We start from the raw sequence: 15,870 nt of genomic DNA on the forward strand, positions 1-15,870 counted from the left end.
AGGAGCAGAAGGAAATGATAAGCGGTTTTCAGCAAGGTATTCTCTACAAGCACTGAAATTATAGGTAACAAATAGTTTTGTGATAAGATAATTGGTAACGAGCAACAAGTAACAAAAGTAAATAAAGTACAGCAAGGTGGCCCAATCCTTTTTGTAGAAAAGTACAAGCCGGGACAAACTCTTATATGATGTAAAGCGCTCCCGAGGACACATGGGAATATCATCAAGCTAGGTTTCATCACGTTCATATGATTCGCATTCGGTACTTTGATAATTTTGTATGTGGGCGGACCGGTGCTTGGGTGCTGCCCTTACTTGGACAAGCATCCCACTTATGATTAACCTCTATTGCAAGAATCCGCAACTACAACAAAAGTATTAAGGTAAACCTAACCATAGCATGAAACATATGGATCCAAATCAGCCCCTTATGAAGCAACGCATAAACTAGGGTTTAAGCTTCTGTCACTCTAGCAACCCATCATTTACTTATTACTTCCCAATTCCTTCCTCTAGTCCCAAATAATGGTGAAGTGTCATGTAGTCGACGTTCACATAACACCACTAGAGGAGAGACAACATACATCTCATCAAAATATCGAACGAATACCAAATTCACATGACTACTAATAGCAAGAATTCTCCCATGTCCTCGGGAACAAACGTAACTACTCACAAAGCATATTCATGTTCATAATCAGAGGGGTATTAATATGCATAGAGGATCTGAACATCTGATCTTCCACCAAATAAACCAACTAGCATCAACTACAAAGAGTCATTAACACTACTAGCAACCCACGGGTACCAATCCCGGACATGGAAACAAGAATTGGATAAAGAGATGAACTAGGGTTTTGAGAGGAGATGGTGATGGTGAAGATGTTGATGGAGATTGCCCTCTCCCGATGAGAGCAGCGTTGGTGATGACGATGGCAATGATTTCCCCCTCCCAGAGGGAAGTTTCCCTGGCAGAACAGTTCCGTCAGAGCCCTAGATTGGTTCCGCCAAGGTTCCGCCTCGTGGCGGCGGAGTCTCATCCGGAAAGATGGCTTATCATTTTTTTCTCATCGAAAGACTCCATATAGCAGAAGATGGCCATCAGAGGGCCACCAGGGCGGCCACGAGGTAGGGGGCGCGCCCAGGGGGGTAGGGAGTGCCCCCACCCTCGTGGGCAGGGTGTGGCCCCCCTGGTGAACTTCTTGCGCTCAGTATTTTTTATATATTCTGAAAATGACTTCCGTGAAGTTTCAGGAATTTTGGAGCTGTGTAGAATAGGTCTCTAATATTTGCTCCTTTTCCAGCCCAGCATCCCAGCTGCTGGCATTCTCCCTCTTTATGTAAATCTTGTAAAATAAGAGAGAATAGGCATAATTATTGTGCCATAATGTGTAATAACATCCCATAATGCAATAAATATCAATATAAAAGCATGATGCAAAATGGACGTATCAACTCCCCCAAGCTTAGTCCTCGCTTGTCCTCAAGCGAAAGCCGAAATCGAAAAATATGTCCACATGTTTCAGAGATATAGGTGTCGATAAAAATAAAATACGGACATGAGGGCATCATGATCATTCTTAGAACAACAACTTATATAATTCTTGTCATATGATCTCTTATGGTACAATAATAATTCAATCACAATTTCAAGTATGAATCATAAACTTCATTGAAAACTTACAAACTATAATCTCAGTCATCGAAGCAATTGCAATTTATCATAACATAGGAAAGAGTCAATATAAGAGCTTTTCAGCAAGTCCACATACACAACTATCATATAGTGTCGGATTTCGGGTTCCGGCAGACCCTTGAGGTTCGAACACTGGGGTGCGCGCGGAGATTTCGCCTCCTACCTACCTGCACCCCTCCGCCATGCTAGCATCTAAAACTAAGGAATGAACAACACAAGAGACACAGGGTTTATACTGGTTCGGGCCGCCATTGTGGTTTAATACCCTACTCCAGTGTGTGGTGTGGTGGATTGCCTCTTGGGCTGATGATGATAAACAATACAAGGAAGAACAGCCTCGCGAGGGTCTGTTCTTGGCTGGGGCGATGAACTGCTGGGTGGAGTTCAGTCACCTTTCGCTCTCTCTCTCTCTTTCTCTCTCTGCTTCCTCCAACCGACCGAACCCCATTGCTATGTGGGTGGTTGGTCCTATTTATAGAGGCCCTGGTCCTCTTCCCAAATATCGAGTGGGAAGGGAGCCAACAATGGCGGGCTAATTTGAAGGGGGACAACAAGTATCAGCTATCCTGACAAAAGTAGTCTTCGCCTGCGCAAAGCTCTGGTGATGACGCCGTCTTGGGCTCCACGGTGACCTCCGTCTCATAGTCCTCCTAGTCTTGGTCTCATTGCACCGAAATGGCAACCTTTGCCTGATGCCCCGGTACTCCGCGGCTGCGCTTGCCCCCTTTGCACCAAAGAGGAAAGGAGGACGCTGCACGGGCTGGCACCCGCCTGGCGCCCTGAGTCGTCATGGCTTGCATCACGGGCACCTCGTGAGGTACCCCGCCTTGATCTCTCCGCCTCCTCGTGAGCCAGCCTGACGAGGCCGTGCCTGAGGAAGCTCCGTGTCGTCCACCCCACAAGGCTTGGCCCCTCGCAAGGGTCTTGGGTTTGTGTTGGTGAAGACGGGTCGTGCTAGGCCCCCCTTTGAGCCACGCCGCAGGCCGCAGGCAGGCAAGTCTGGGGACCCCCGTTCCCAGAACGCCGACAGTAGCCCCCGGGCCCAAGGCGCGCCTGGACTTGGCCTTGCTGGGAGGCGAAAGGGCAAGAGCGAAGCGCCGCGGGCCCTAACAGCCTGCGGCCTTGCGCGCCGCGTGGCGGTTGATTGGATGTGGGCGTCTCCACTTCCCCATGGCGCCTCGGCAACTGCACGGATTGGACAAGTCCCTGCATGCAAGGCGGGTCATGATTACCTACGATCGTGGGGGCCGTCGGTTGGCCTTCACCAACTATAAGTACTAATCGACGCACGCCCTTCCAGTTCATCTCCCCTTGCTTCTTCTTCTTCTTCTCCATGGCCCCGTCGAGGAGGTTCTCGTCCGCGGAGAAGGGGAAGGCCTGCCAGGTTGAGCATGCCTCTCCTCCGCCCAAGCGCGGCCGGGGGCGCCCCCGCAAACATCCTGTGGCCACCACGGCAGCTCCCCGCGGCCGCGGAGATGCTTTCCAGCACGGCGGCGGGTGGATTACTGCGACCAGGGGGTGCGCTCCGGCTGCGCGTCCCCCCATGCCACGCTTCCGCGCTGCCGAGGTGCTGCCGGAGTTCGTCGTGTGGTCGGCGGAGCCGACTAGCACCCGGCTTCCTCTTCCTCGCTTCCTCCTTGGCGAGCTCCCAGCCGGCGCCCCGGGCAGCCTCTCGCTTCAGGCCGACGGCTGCTGCAGCCGGGCCTCATGGGTTTCACTGGAGGTCTCCGCAGCTGGGAGCCTGGCCCTGGCCCGCGGTTGGTAGTCATTTACCCGCGCGCGCGGCCTGGGCCGTCAGTGTACCCTACACTTCAAGTTCGATGGTGATGCCACCCTCTACGTGAGGGTGTTTGGGGAAGATGGTCGCCGCGTAGGGTGTTAACCCGAGGGTGATGACCGCGGCTGGGAACCCGTCTCCGGCGATGATGGAGATGGCAGCGCTCGCGCGGTAGGCGGCGCTCAGGGTTCTTCAAGCTTCTCCGGCTCTTCTTCAGGCGGCGACTCTTCTAGCAGCGACCGTGGTCAGCTCCCACGCCGCCGTATCTGCTTGGGAGGTGGCAGCGTGTCCGCCCACCGTCGCGCCCTGGTGAAGCGCGAGAGGGAGTCCGCCTGAGCTCCGGAGGCAGCTCGGGCTTCCCTGCGGGCCGGTGTGAGGCGAGCTGCACCAGATTTGTTTTTCCTTTTCCTTTTTTCCTGCGTAAAAAGGGCAGTAGCGTGGGGCCCCGCGGGGGCGTGTATGGGTTATTGCTGTTAATCATCGTTTTGCTTTCTTTATCGTACCTTCCAGCTACGTGCCCGCGCGTGGATGGTTCCCGGCCCCAGCCGTGGAGGCGACCGACCCAGGCCCTGTGTTTGTGTCGCGGTGCCCGAGGGGCGCGGACTGGAGGGGTGCTCCTGCAAGGGGCCCAGGTCGCGAACCTTTGAATGACTAGGATAGGAACATTCGCGAGGGCGCTTGGCTGCCTCCCTCTCGAGGCCTTGCTCAAGAGAAATCGAGGCATGAGAATGAAAAGCCGAAGAACCACAAGCCAAAGACGGCAACAACTCCAATAAAACTTCGAATGAGAAGGAACAATCCAACTGCGGAAAGCAAATGAAAAGCCGCGTCCGGCACCTAGTCTAGTCTTCGACGTCTTCTCACCAGCGCGGAGCTAAGTGCTGCCACTGGGCGTGGGAGGGAGCCCCAGCGCCTGAGGCCGGCGCTCCTGAGACCCCGGGGCGTGTATAGCCCCAACTCATTATTACGTGAGAGTGTCACGGGCGGCGAGCTTCACAGGCGTTGGCCTTCCTCACAGGCTCCGGGCCTTTTCCAAAACGCGATAGCTTCGCAGGCACTCGCCTTGCTTCACAGGCTCTGGGCCTTTTCCAAAACGCGATAGCTTCACAGGCACTCGCCTTGCTTCACAGGCTCTGGGCCTTTTCCAAAACGCGATAGCTTCACAGGCACTCGCCTTGCTTCACAGGCTCTTGGCCTTTTCCAAAACGCGATAGCTTCACAGGCACTCACCTTGCTTCAGAGGCTCTGGACCTTTTCCAAAACGCGATAGCTTCACAGGCACTCGCCTTGCTTCACAGGCTCTGGGCCTTTTCCAAAACGCGATAGCTTCACGGGCACTCGCCTTGCTTCACAGGCTCTGGGCCTTTTCCAAAACGCGATAGCTTCACGGGCACTCGCCTTGCTTCACAGGCTCTGGGCCTTTTCCAAAACGCGATAGCTTCACAGGCACTCGCCTTGCTTCACAGGCTCTAGGCCTTTTCCAAAATGCGATAGCTTCACGGGCACTCGCCTTGCTTCACAGGCTCTGGGCCTTTTCCAAAACGCGATAGCTTCACGGGCACTCGCCTTGCTTCACAGGCTCTAGGCCTTTTCCAAAACGCGATAGCTTCACACGCACTCGCCTTGCTTCACAGGCTCTGGGCCTTTTCCAAAACGCGATAGCTTCACAGGCACTCGCCTTGCTTCATAGGCTCTGGGCCTTTTCCAAAATGCGATAGCTTCACAGGCACTCGCCTTGCTTCACAGGCTCCGGGCCTTTTCCAAAACGCGATAGCTTCACAGGCACTTGCCTTGCTTCACAGGCTCTGGGCCTTTTTAGGGGTAGAACCTCCGGAGGTGCTGGATGTTCCATGCATTCTGGACCGGCACTCCCTCCTGAGTCTCCAAGCGCGCGGAGCCGGGCCTAGAAACATGAACAACCTTGAACGGGCCCTCCCAGATGGGAGAGAGCTTGTGCAGTCCCTCCCTGGAGAGAACCCGCCTGAGAACGAGGTCTCCTACCTCAAGAGTCTTGGGGCGGATGTTGCGGCAGTGATATCGCCGCAGCGCTTGTTGGTACCTCGCCGCTCGCAGCGCGGCTTCTCGGCGGCGTTCCTCCCCCAGCACGAGGTCCATCCCGCGCATGGCATCCTGCTGCGCCTCGTCGAACGCCAGGACCCGCGCGGAGCGACGTCTCACCTCGTGAGGGAGGACCGCTTCCGCTCCGTAGACCAGGAAGAACGGGGTCTCTCCAGTCGGCTTGGTCGCGGTGGTGCGGATGGACCACAGCACGGACTGAAGCTCGTCGTACCAACCTCTGCCGCAGGCCTCTAGCTTCTTCTTGAACGTCCTGGTCTTGAGGCCCCTCAGGACCTCCGCGTTTGCCCGCTCGGCCTGGCCATTGCTTCGGGGGTGCGCCACTGAAGCGTAGCATATCTGCATTCCAAGGTTAGCACAGTATGTTTTGAACAGGTTACTGATGAACTGCGAACCGTTGTCCGTGATGATGCGATTCGGCACCCCGAACCGGCTCACGATGCCCTTGATGAACTTGACCGCGGAACCCGCGGGAATGGTGCGAACAGCCTCTACTTCAGCCCACTTGGTGAACTTGTCCACGGCAACATAAAGGTAGCGGTAGCCCCCTGGCGCCCGAGGAAATGGGCCCAAGATGTCCAGCCCCCAGACTGCGAATGGCCACGAAAGGGGGATAGTCTGCAAGCCTCCTGCTGGCTGATGGATCTGCTTGGCGTGGAACTGGCAGGCTTCACAAGCTTTCACTAGTTCCACGGCGTCATTGAGCACGGTGGGCCAATAAAACCCACTGCGGTCCGTGATGATGAATGATGTCCACAGTCTCCGCCGTGTATATCTTCCAGTAGTTCCTTCCCTTGCTCCCTGGAGATGCAGCACAGGGATACGTCGTTTGGTCGCTTTCGGTAGAGCTCTCCATCTTTGATGCAGTATGCCGTGGCCTGGCATGCCACTCGCTCTGCTTCCTCCTCCTTCTCCGGTAGGGTCCCTTGCGTTAAGTAGCTCAGAGCTCCGCGATCCAACATCCCTCCTGAGGTTCCATCGTCAGGAGCAGGCATGCTCCCGAGGCCGGGCCACAGGCCGGAGCTCCTCAGGCAGGTGGCTGGGGGAGCTCCTCCCGGGGCTGAGCCGTGTTTGATAATGACGGCAGGGCTGAAGGCTTGAAGAGCCGCTCCTCAAAAACTCCAGGCTCCTGAGGTAACCGCCTGGACGCGCGTTTGGCGATGTCATCGGCTTCCTGATTGGTGCCACGGGGCACATGCTGCAACTCCAACCCCCAGAACTGCTTCTCCATCCTGCGGACCTCCGCAAGGTAGGCTTCCATGTGCTCATCCTTCGGCTCGTACACCTTGTTGGAGAAGTTGAGAAGGAGCTGTGAATCGCCCTTGATGGTGAGGCGTTTCACCCCCAGGGCAGCTGCGGCCTTCAAGCCCGCTATTAAACCTTCATACTCCGCTATGTTGTTGGAGACCTTTTCACCTTGCTGGAAACAGAGCTGCACGGCGTAATAGAGCTTGTCCTGAGTGGACGATATAAGCACTGCCCCAGCCCCAGCGCCGTGCCTGGAGAACGCCCCATCGAAGTACATGACCCAGCCTTCTGGCGCCTCGCTTCCCGGGGACAAGGACCGATCCTCGTCGGCCTTGAGGCCTGGCGCCTCCGTCCATTCTGCCACAAAATCTGCCAACGCTGCTCCCTTGATGACTCTGGTCATGCTGAATTCGAGCTGAAACACTTGCAGCTTATGTTCCACTCAGCGACCCTCCCAGCTGAATTGGGGCTCCTGAGCACTCTCTCCAGGGGGTATGACGAGACGACCTTGATGGGGTGAACCTGAAAATAGTGCCCCAGCTTGCGCGAGGCCACCAGTAGCGCGAGGAGGAGTTTCTGAGGCATGGGGTACCGTGCCCTTACATCCTGCAACACCGTGCTGACGAAGTACACTGGGTCAACGAGGTGGAGTGCGTCGGTGCTGGTGGCTCCCTTCGGAGACCTTGGCGCCTCTTGAGGCAATGAGGCCTCCTGAGACTGGCCATCTGGGAGTGAGGCCTCTTCCGCCTCCGGTGCGCCCCTCTGCGATGGCTGATCCTCCTCAGTCGCTGTGGCGGTTTCTGTGGGCCTTCCCCGTTCCTGTTCCGCCTTGTCCCGGGCCGCTGCCACGGTCTTGATTCGATGCTCCTCTTTGGCTGCCACCAAGGCCGCGCTGGCGGAGTAGGGAGTGGCGGCGAGGTAAAGCACCAGGGGCTCTTGAGGGCGCAGAGCCAACATGACCGGTGGACTGGTCAGGTACCTCTTGAGATCCTGGAACGCCTTGTCGGCCTCTTCAGTCCACTCGAAGGGCCCCCTTTTCTTCATTAGCTGGAAGAAGGGTAGCATTCGCTCCCCCTACATGGAGATGAAGCACCCTAGCGCGGTCACACGCCCCGTGAGCTTCTGCATTTCTCTGAGGGTCTTTGGCGGGCTCATGTCTTCCACTGGCTTGACCTTCTCCAGGTTAGCCTCAATGCCTCGGTGGGACACGAGGAAACCCAAGAGCTTGCCCGAGGGGACTCCGAGCACACACTTCTCTGAGTTGAGCCGTAGGTTCCCTGCGTTGAGGCTCGCAAAGGTTTCCTCCAGGTCTTGTATCAAGGTCCTGGCCTCCCGAGATTTTACCACGATGTCATCGACATAAGCTTCAGCATTCTTCCCGAGCTGCGGGCCTAAGGCGATGTGCATCAGCTGCTGAAAGGTCGCCCCTGCATTACGCAGCCCGAATGGCATGCATGTGTAGCAGTATACCCCACACGGGGTTAGGAAGGCTGTCTTCTCGATGTCTTCTACCGCCATCTTGATCTGGTGATACCCAGAGAATGCATCCAGGAAGCATAACAGGTCGCACTCCGCAGTGGAATCGATGATCTGGTCGATGCGGGGGAGCAGGAATGGATCTTGAGGGCACGCTTTGTTGAGGTTGGTGAAGTCGACACACATGCGTTCCTTCCCTCCCTTCTTTGGCACAACGACAGGGTTGGCCAACCAATCTGGGTATCGGACCTCGCGAATGACCCAGCGGCCTCTAATTTGCAGGTCTCTTGGACGATGAAGGCCTGCTTTTCTATGGACTGCCGCCTGGCCTTCTGCTTCACAGGGCGCACGTTGGGGCACACGCTGAGGTGACGCTCGATTACACTCCTGGGGATCCCTGCCAACTGGTCTGGCTCCCAAGCGAATACCTTCTTGTTTGCACACAGGAACCCCACCAGGGCCTCCTCCTGCTCGGGTTTGAGGTGAGTGCCTATGGTGAAAGTGCCGTTGGTGGACCCATCCTCATCGACGGGTATTTGCTTGGTTTCTGCCTTGTCTTGGGTGAACAACTGCTTCTTCTTGGCGGGCGCAGCTCCCTTGGGCTCGGGGGCCTCCGAGTCGGCGGGCTATGGCGACGTCGCTGTCTTGAAGACGAGCTTGAGCACCCGCAGAGCATCCCCGGTGTACCCGTGCACAGTGAGGACACCGCTGCTCCCGGGCATCTTCATGAGGTTGTACGTCGGGTGCGTCGCTGCCATGAACTGGGCCAGCGCTGGGTAGCCGAGGATGGCGTTGTAGGGGAGGCCGATGGGGGCGATGTCGAAGTCGACCAGCTCCATGCGGAAGTTGTCGTAGGTGCCGAAGGTTACTGGGAGCCGGATCTGTCCCAAGGAGCTGGATGATCCGCCCCCAACGCCTGAGAAGGGCCGGCTGGGTCACAACCGCTCCTGGGGTATGCAGAGGAGATTGAAGGCCTCGACCGAGAGCATGCTGAGGCCCGCGCCGCCATCAATGAGGGTTCTGGTGACGGCCACCTGGCAGATGGTGGGGGTGCACAGCATGGGGAGCGCACCCGAGCAGGCCGAGTTGGAGGGGTGGTCCTCCGAGCTGAAGGTCAAGCCCGTCTCGGGCGCCGCCCGATCCAGGGGAGCCCCCTGCCGCGTGGAAGCAGCGCTGACCCGGCGGATGAACGGCTTGATGTGGTGACTTGTGGGCGGCGCCTGCGAGCCGCCCAAGAGGGCCACGACGACCGGGGGCGTTGATGCAGCATGATTGACGGGGGAGAGGTTGCGAGGCTCCATGGGCGCACGGAGCGCGCAGGGCGAAGAACCAGCTGGGGTGAGCGTGGGAGTTGCGGTGCGGCCGTCTTGCCGCACGGTCAGATGCTGGGACGATGCTTGCTGCGCGTCCCCCGCCGGGCCGGTGGCGGCGTTGACGGCAGGTGACGAGGAACGGCGAGGACGCCCGCCGACAGGGGCCATCTGGACGACGCGGGAAGCGGGCGCGGTCCGGCGCTCCGCGCGGGCCCGATGAGCGTCAAACATGGGCGTGATGGTCGGAGGAGAACAGGGTGGTGGTAGACGAATTTCGGTGCACCCCTACCTGCCGCGCCAAATGTCAGATTTCGGGTTCCGGCAGACCCTTGAGGTTCGAACACTGGGGTGCGCGCGGAGATTTCGCCTCCTACCTACCTACACCCCTCCGCCATGCTAGGATCTAAAACTAAGGAAAGAACAACACAAGAGACACAGGGTTTATACTGGTTCGGGCCACCGTTGTGGTGTAATACCCTACTCCAGTGTGTGGTGTGGTGGATTGCCTCTTGGGCTGATGATGATAAATAATACAAGGAAGAACAGCCTCACGAGGGTTTGTTCTTGGCTGGGGCAATGAACTGCTGGGTGGAGTTCAGTCACCTTTCTCTCTCTCTCTCTCTCTCTCTCTCTCTCTCTCTCTCTCTCTGCTTCCTCCAACCGACCGAACCCCCTTGCTATGTGGGTGGCTGGTCCTATTTATAGAGGCCCTGGTCCTCTTCCCAAATATTGATCGGGAAGGGAGCCAACAATGGCGGGCTAATTTGAAGGGGGACAGCAAGTATCAGCTATCCTGACAAAAGTAGTCTTCGCCTGCGCAAAGCTCTGGTGATGACGCCGTCTTGGGCTCCACAGTGACCTCCGTCTCATAGTCCTCCTGGTCTTGGTCTCGTTGCACCGAAATGGCAGCCTTTGCCTGATGCCTCGGTACTCCGCGGCTGCGCTTGCCCCCTTTGCACCAAAGAGGAAAGGAGGACGCTGCACGGGCTGGCACCCGCCTAGCGCCCTGAGTCGTCATGGCTTGCGTCACAGGCACCTCGTGAGGTACCCCGCCTTGATCTCTCCGCCTCCTCGTGAGCCAGCCTGACGAGGTCGTGCCTGAGGAAGCTCCGCATTGTCCGCCCCGCGAGGCTTGGCCCCTCACGAGGGTCTTGGGTTTGTGTTGGTGAAGACGGGCCGTGCTGGGCCCCCCTTTGAGCCACGCCGCAGGCCGCAGGTAGGCAAGTCTGGGGACCCCCGTTCCCAGAACGCCGACATATAGTCTTTCACAATTGCTAACACTCATGCAATACTTATGGGTATGGAGTTTTAATCGGACACAGAGAAAGATAGGAGCTTATAGTTTTGCCTCCCAGCGTTTTACCTCAAGGGTAATGTCAACAATAATAGTTCATGAAAACTCACATCTAATTAGCCATATATACCAGGATCTTTCCAACATGTTGTGCTTGCCAAAAGATAAAATGTAAAAGGGAAGGGTGAAGATCACCATGACTCTTATGTAAGGTAGGAGATCTAAGTAAAAAATAGGCCCTTCGTAGAGGGAAGCAGAGGTTGTCATGCGCTTTTATGGTTGTATGCACAAAATCTTAATGCGAAAGAACTCCACTTTATATTGCCACTTGTGATATGGACCTTTATTATGCAGTCTGTCGCTTTTATTTCTTCCATATCACACGATCATATAAAGCTTATTTTCTCCCACACTAACAAGTCATACATATTTAGAGAGAAATTTTTATTGCTTGCACCGATGACAACATACTTGGAGGATCTTACTCAATCCATAGGTCGGTATGGTGTACTCTCATGGCAAAACTGGTTTAAGGGTGTTTGGAAGCACAAGTAGTATCTCTACTTGGTGCATAGAATTTGGCTAGCATGAGGGGGAAAGGCAAGCTCAATCATGTTGGATGATTCATGACAATATAATTTATCTCGGATGTAAGCAAACATAACCCATTACGTTTTCTTCCTTGTCCAACGTCAACTTTTTAGCATGTCATATTTTAATGAGTGCTCACGATCATAAAAGATGTCCAAGATAGTATATTTATATGTGAAGACCTCTCTTTCTTCATTACTTCCTATCAATTGCAATGATGACTATGTTTGTCAACTCTCAACAACTTTTATTCATCATACTTTTTATATGTGAGCTCATTACTTTCCATAAGATCTATATGCTCTCTTTTATTTCCGTTTTATTCTTTCTATTTTCTTTTATTCACTTAAGATCATGGCAAAATAATCAAGCCCTTGACTCAACACTAATCTATATAACTCACAACTAGATCATACTAAAAACTTGCATTCTACTAGATCAAGATATTACCAAAAGGATCGAACTAAGAAAAATGGTAAAGATAGAAGTGATGGTGATACGATACCGGGGCACTCCCCCAAGCTTGGCAGTTGCCAAGGGGAGTGCCCAAACCCGATGCTCAGTTCTTCTTTGTTGGTGAAGAAGATGGTGGTTTTGTTGATGGCGTAGGCTTCTTCCTTAATTTGCACTCGAGGACAGAATTTTGGTCCCTTAGGTTCTCGATCTCCTGCTCCAGGCTCAGTATCTTTTTGCATAGTTCCTATTTGTTTTCCTGCAAGAGGAGAAAAGGGATAAACTCGATCTTAGGTTTCTTTACTCTATCAAGGATGCTTGACTTTTTGAACTCCACATGCATGTCCCCAGGTTGAGGTAGTGGGACTTCATCTTCACCCGAGCTCGTCTCCTCCTTTCCCTTAGGTTCATAGTCCTCTTCTTCTTCCCTAGTCCAACCACAATGCTCCACATCCCCATAGACTTTAGGATCTGCAAGGTAATCAGCCACATAGCTCTCTCCTTCCGAATACTGGGACGACATGTTGCTCAAATCTGTAGCAGGACAGCTCGAGACAAAGACAGGAGATATTTGCGTGATACGGGAGTCAAAACCTTCGGGAGGTTATATAATGAATTTTTACCGACCAAAATACGTGACGTGTAAGAAAATGGAGTCTGGAGAGCACGCGAGGTGCCCACGAGGTAGGGGGGCACGCCCTCCACCCTCGTGGAGCCCTCGTGTCCTTCCCGGACTGCTCTTATTTTTCTATTTTTCTAAATATTCCATAACGGAAGAAAATTGCCATTAGAACTGTTTGGGAGTCGGTTTACTTACCGTACCACATACCTATTCCTTTTCGGAGTCTTTTCGGAGTCTGAAACGTTCCGGAAAGTGTCTCTTATGTATTCCTCCAGGGTTACAGTTTCAATAACATTGGTTTCAACATTTATAGGATTACCTGAGATATAATGTTTAATTCTTTGACCATTCACCACCTTTGGATTTGTGCCTTCGAAGTTGTTGATTTTTATGGCACCGAAACGATAGACCTCCTCGATAACGTAAGCACCTTCCCATTTAGAGAGAAGTTTTCCTGCAAAAAATTTTAACGAGAGTTGTATAAGAATACATAGTCACCTACATTAAACTCACGCTTTTGTATCCTTTTGTCATGCCATCTTTGAACTTTTTCTTTAAATAATTTGGCACTCTCATAGGCTTCGGTTCTCCATTCATGATGTGAGCTAATGTCAAATAACCTCTTCTCCGGCAAGTTTGAAATCATAATTGAGCTCTTTACTAGCCCAATATGCCTTATGTTATAGTTCTAGAGGTAAATGACATGCTTTTCCATAAACCATTTTATACGGAGACATACCCATAGGATTTTTATATGCAGTTCTATAGGCCCATAATGCATCATCAAGTTTCTTGGACCAATTCTTTCTAGATCTATTAACAGTCTTTTGCAAAATCAATTTGAGTTCTCTATTACTCAATTCTACTTGACCATTAGACTGTGGGTGATAAGGAGATGCAATTCTATGATTAACATCATATTTAGCAAGCATTTACGAAAAGCAACATGAATAAAATGTGAACCACCATCAGTCATTAAGTATCTATGGACTCCAAACCTTGGAAAAATAACTTCTTTAAGCATCTTAATAGAGGTGTTATGATCAACACTACTAGTTGGAATAGCTTCTACCCACTTACTAACGTAATCAATAGCAACTAAAATATGTGTATATCCATTAGAGGAAGGAAACGGTCCCATATAATCAAAGCCCCAAACATCAAATGGTTCAATAAGAAGTGAATAATTCATAGGCATTTCTTGACGTCTACTAATATTACCAATTCTTTGACATTCATCACAAGATACAACAAACTTACGGGCATCCTTGAAGAGAGTAGGCCAATAAAAACCGGATTGCAATACCTTATGTGCAGTTCTATCTCCAGCGTGGTGTCCTCCATAAGCCTCAGAGTGATAATTTCGTAGGATCTGTTCCTGTTCATGCTTAGGTACACAACGTCTAATCACACCATCTACTCCTTCTTTATAAAGATGTGGGTCATCCCAAAAGTAATGTCTCAAATCATAGAAAAACCTTTTTATTTTGCTGGTATGTGAAACTAGGTGGTATAAATTTAGCAACAATATAATTAGCATAATCAGCATACCATGGAGCAGTACGAGAAGCATTTATGACATTTAATTGTTCATCAGGAAAGCTATCATCAATAGGTAGTGGGTCATCAAGCACATTTTCTAACCTAGACAAGTTGTCTGCAACGGGGTTCTCAGCTCCCTTTCTATTAATAATATGCAAATCAAATTCTTATACCAAGAGAACCCATCTAATAAGTCTAGGCTTAGCATCTTTCTTTTCCATAAGATATTTAATAGCAGCATGATCCGTGTGAATAGTTACTTTAGAATCAACAATCTAAGGTCTGAACTTATCACAAGCAAATACAACTGCTAAGAATTCTTTTTCAGTACTAGCATAATTTCTCTGGGCATTATCTAGAGTCTTACTAGCATAATGGATAACATTTAATTTATTATCAACTCTTTACCCTAGAACAGCACCTACAGCATAATCACTAGCATCACGCATAATTTCAAAGGGTAAATTCCAATCAGGTGGCTGGACAATAGGTGCAGAGACTAATGCTTTCTTAAGTATTTCAAATGCTTCTACACAATCATCATCAAAAACAAATGGTATATCTTTTTGTAATAAATTAGTCAGAGGCCGAGAAATTTTGGAGAAGTCCTTAATGAACCTCCTATAAAAACCGGCGTGACCAAGGAAACTTCTTATACCTTTGATGTCCTTGGGACATGGCATCTTTTCAATAGCATCAACCTTGGCTTTATCAACCTCAATACCTCTTTCAGAAACTTTATGCCCCAAGACGATACGTTCATTAACTATAAAGTGGCACTTTTCCCAATTCAAGACAAGATTAGTTTCTTCACATCTCTACAAAACTCAGTCAAGGTTGCTTAAGCAATCATCAAAAGAGGATCCATAGACGGAAAAATCGTCCATGAAAACCTCACAAATCTTTTCACAGAAGTCAGAGAATATAGCCATCATGCATCTTTGAAAGGTAGAAGGTGCATTACATAAACCAAAAAGCATATGTCTATATGCAGAAGTACCAAACGGGCAAGTAAAAGTAGTCTTTGATTGATCATTGGCTGACACAGGTATTTGAGATAACCCAGAATAACCATCTAGAAAGCAGAAATGTGTATGCTTGGATAATCTTTCTAGCATTTGATAGATAAAAAGTAAGGGATAATGATCTTTTTTAGTAGCTTTATTTAATTTGCAGAAATAAATTACCATCCTATAACCCGTAATAACTCTTTGCAGGATCAACTCATCTTTATCATTTGGAACGACGGTAATACCTCCCTTCTTAGGGACACAATGGACAGGACTTACCCACTGACTATCGGCAACGGGATAAATTATACCTGCCTCAAGAAGCTTTAGTATTTCCTTTCTTACCACTTCCTTCATCTTAGGATTCAGCCTTCGTTGATGATCACGAACTGGTTTGGCATCTTCCTCCAAATTTATTTTGTGTTCACATAGAGTGGTGTAACGCCCCGTTGATACGTCTCCAACGTATCTATAATTTTTGATTGCTCCATGCTATCTACTGTTTTGGATGTTTATGGGCTTTATTATACACTTTTATATCATTTTTGGGACTAACCTATTAACCCAGAGCCCAGTGCCAGTTTCTGTTTTTACCTTGTTTTAGGGTTTCGAAGAAAAGGAAAATCAAACGGAGTCCAATTGACCTGAAACTTCATGGAACTCATTTTTGGAAGGAAATAAGCCCAGAAGACTTGAAGTGCACGTAAGGGAAGCTTCGAGGAGGCCACGAGGTAGGGGGCACGCCCACCCCCCTAGGGCGCGCCCTCCACCC

Source organism: Triticum urartu, chromosome 3A (genome assembly GCF_056163025.1).
Source record: "Triticum urartu cultivar PI428250 chromosome 3A, HENAU_Tu73, whole genome shotgun sequence".
NCBI classification, from domain to species: Eukaryota; Viridiplantae; Streptophyta; class Magnoliopsida; order Poales; family Poaceae; genus Triticum; species Triticum urartu.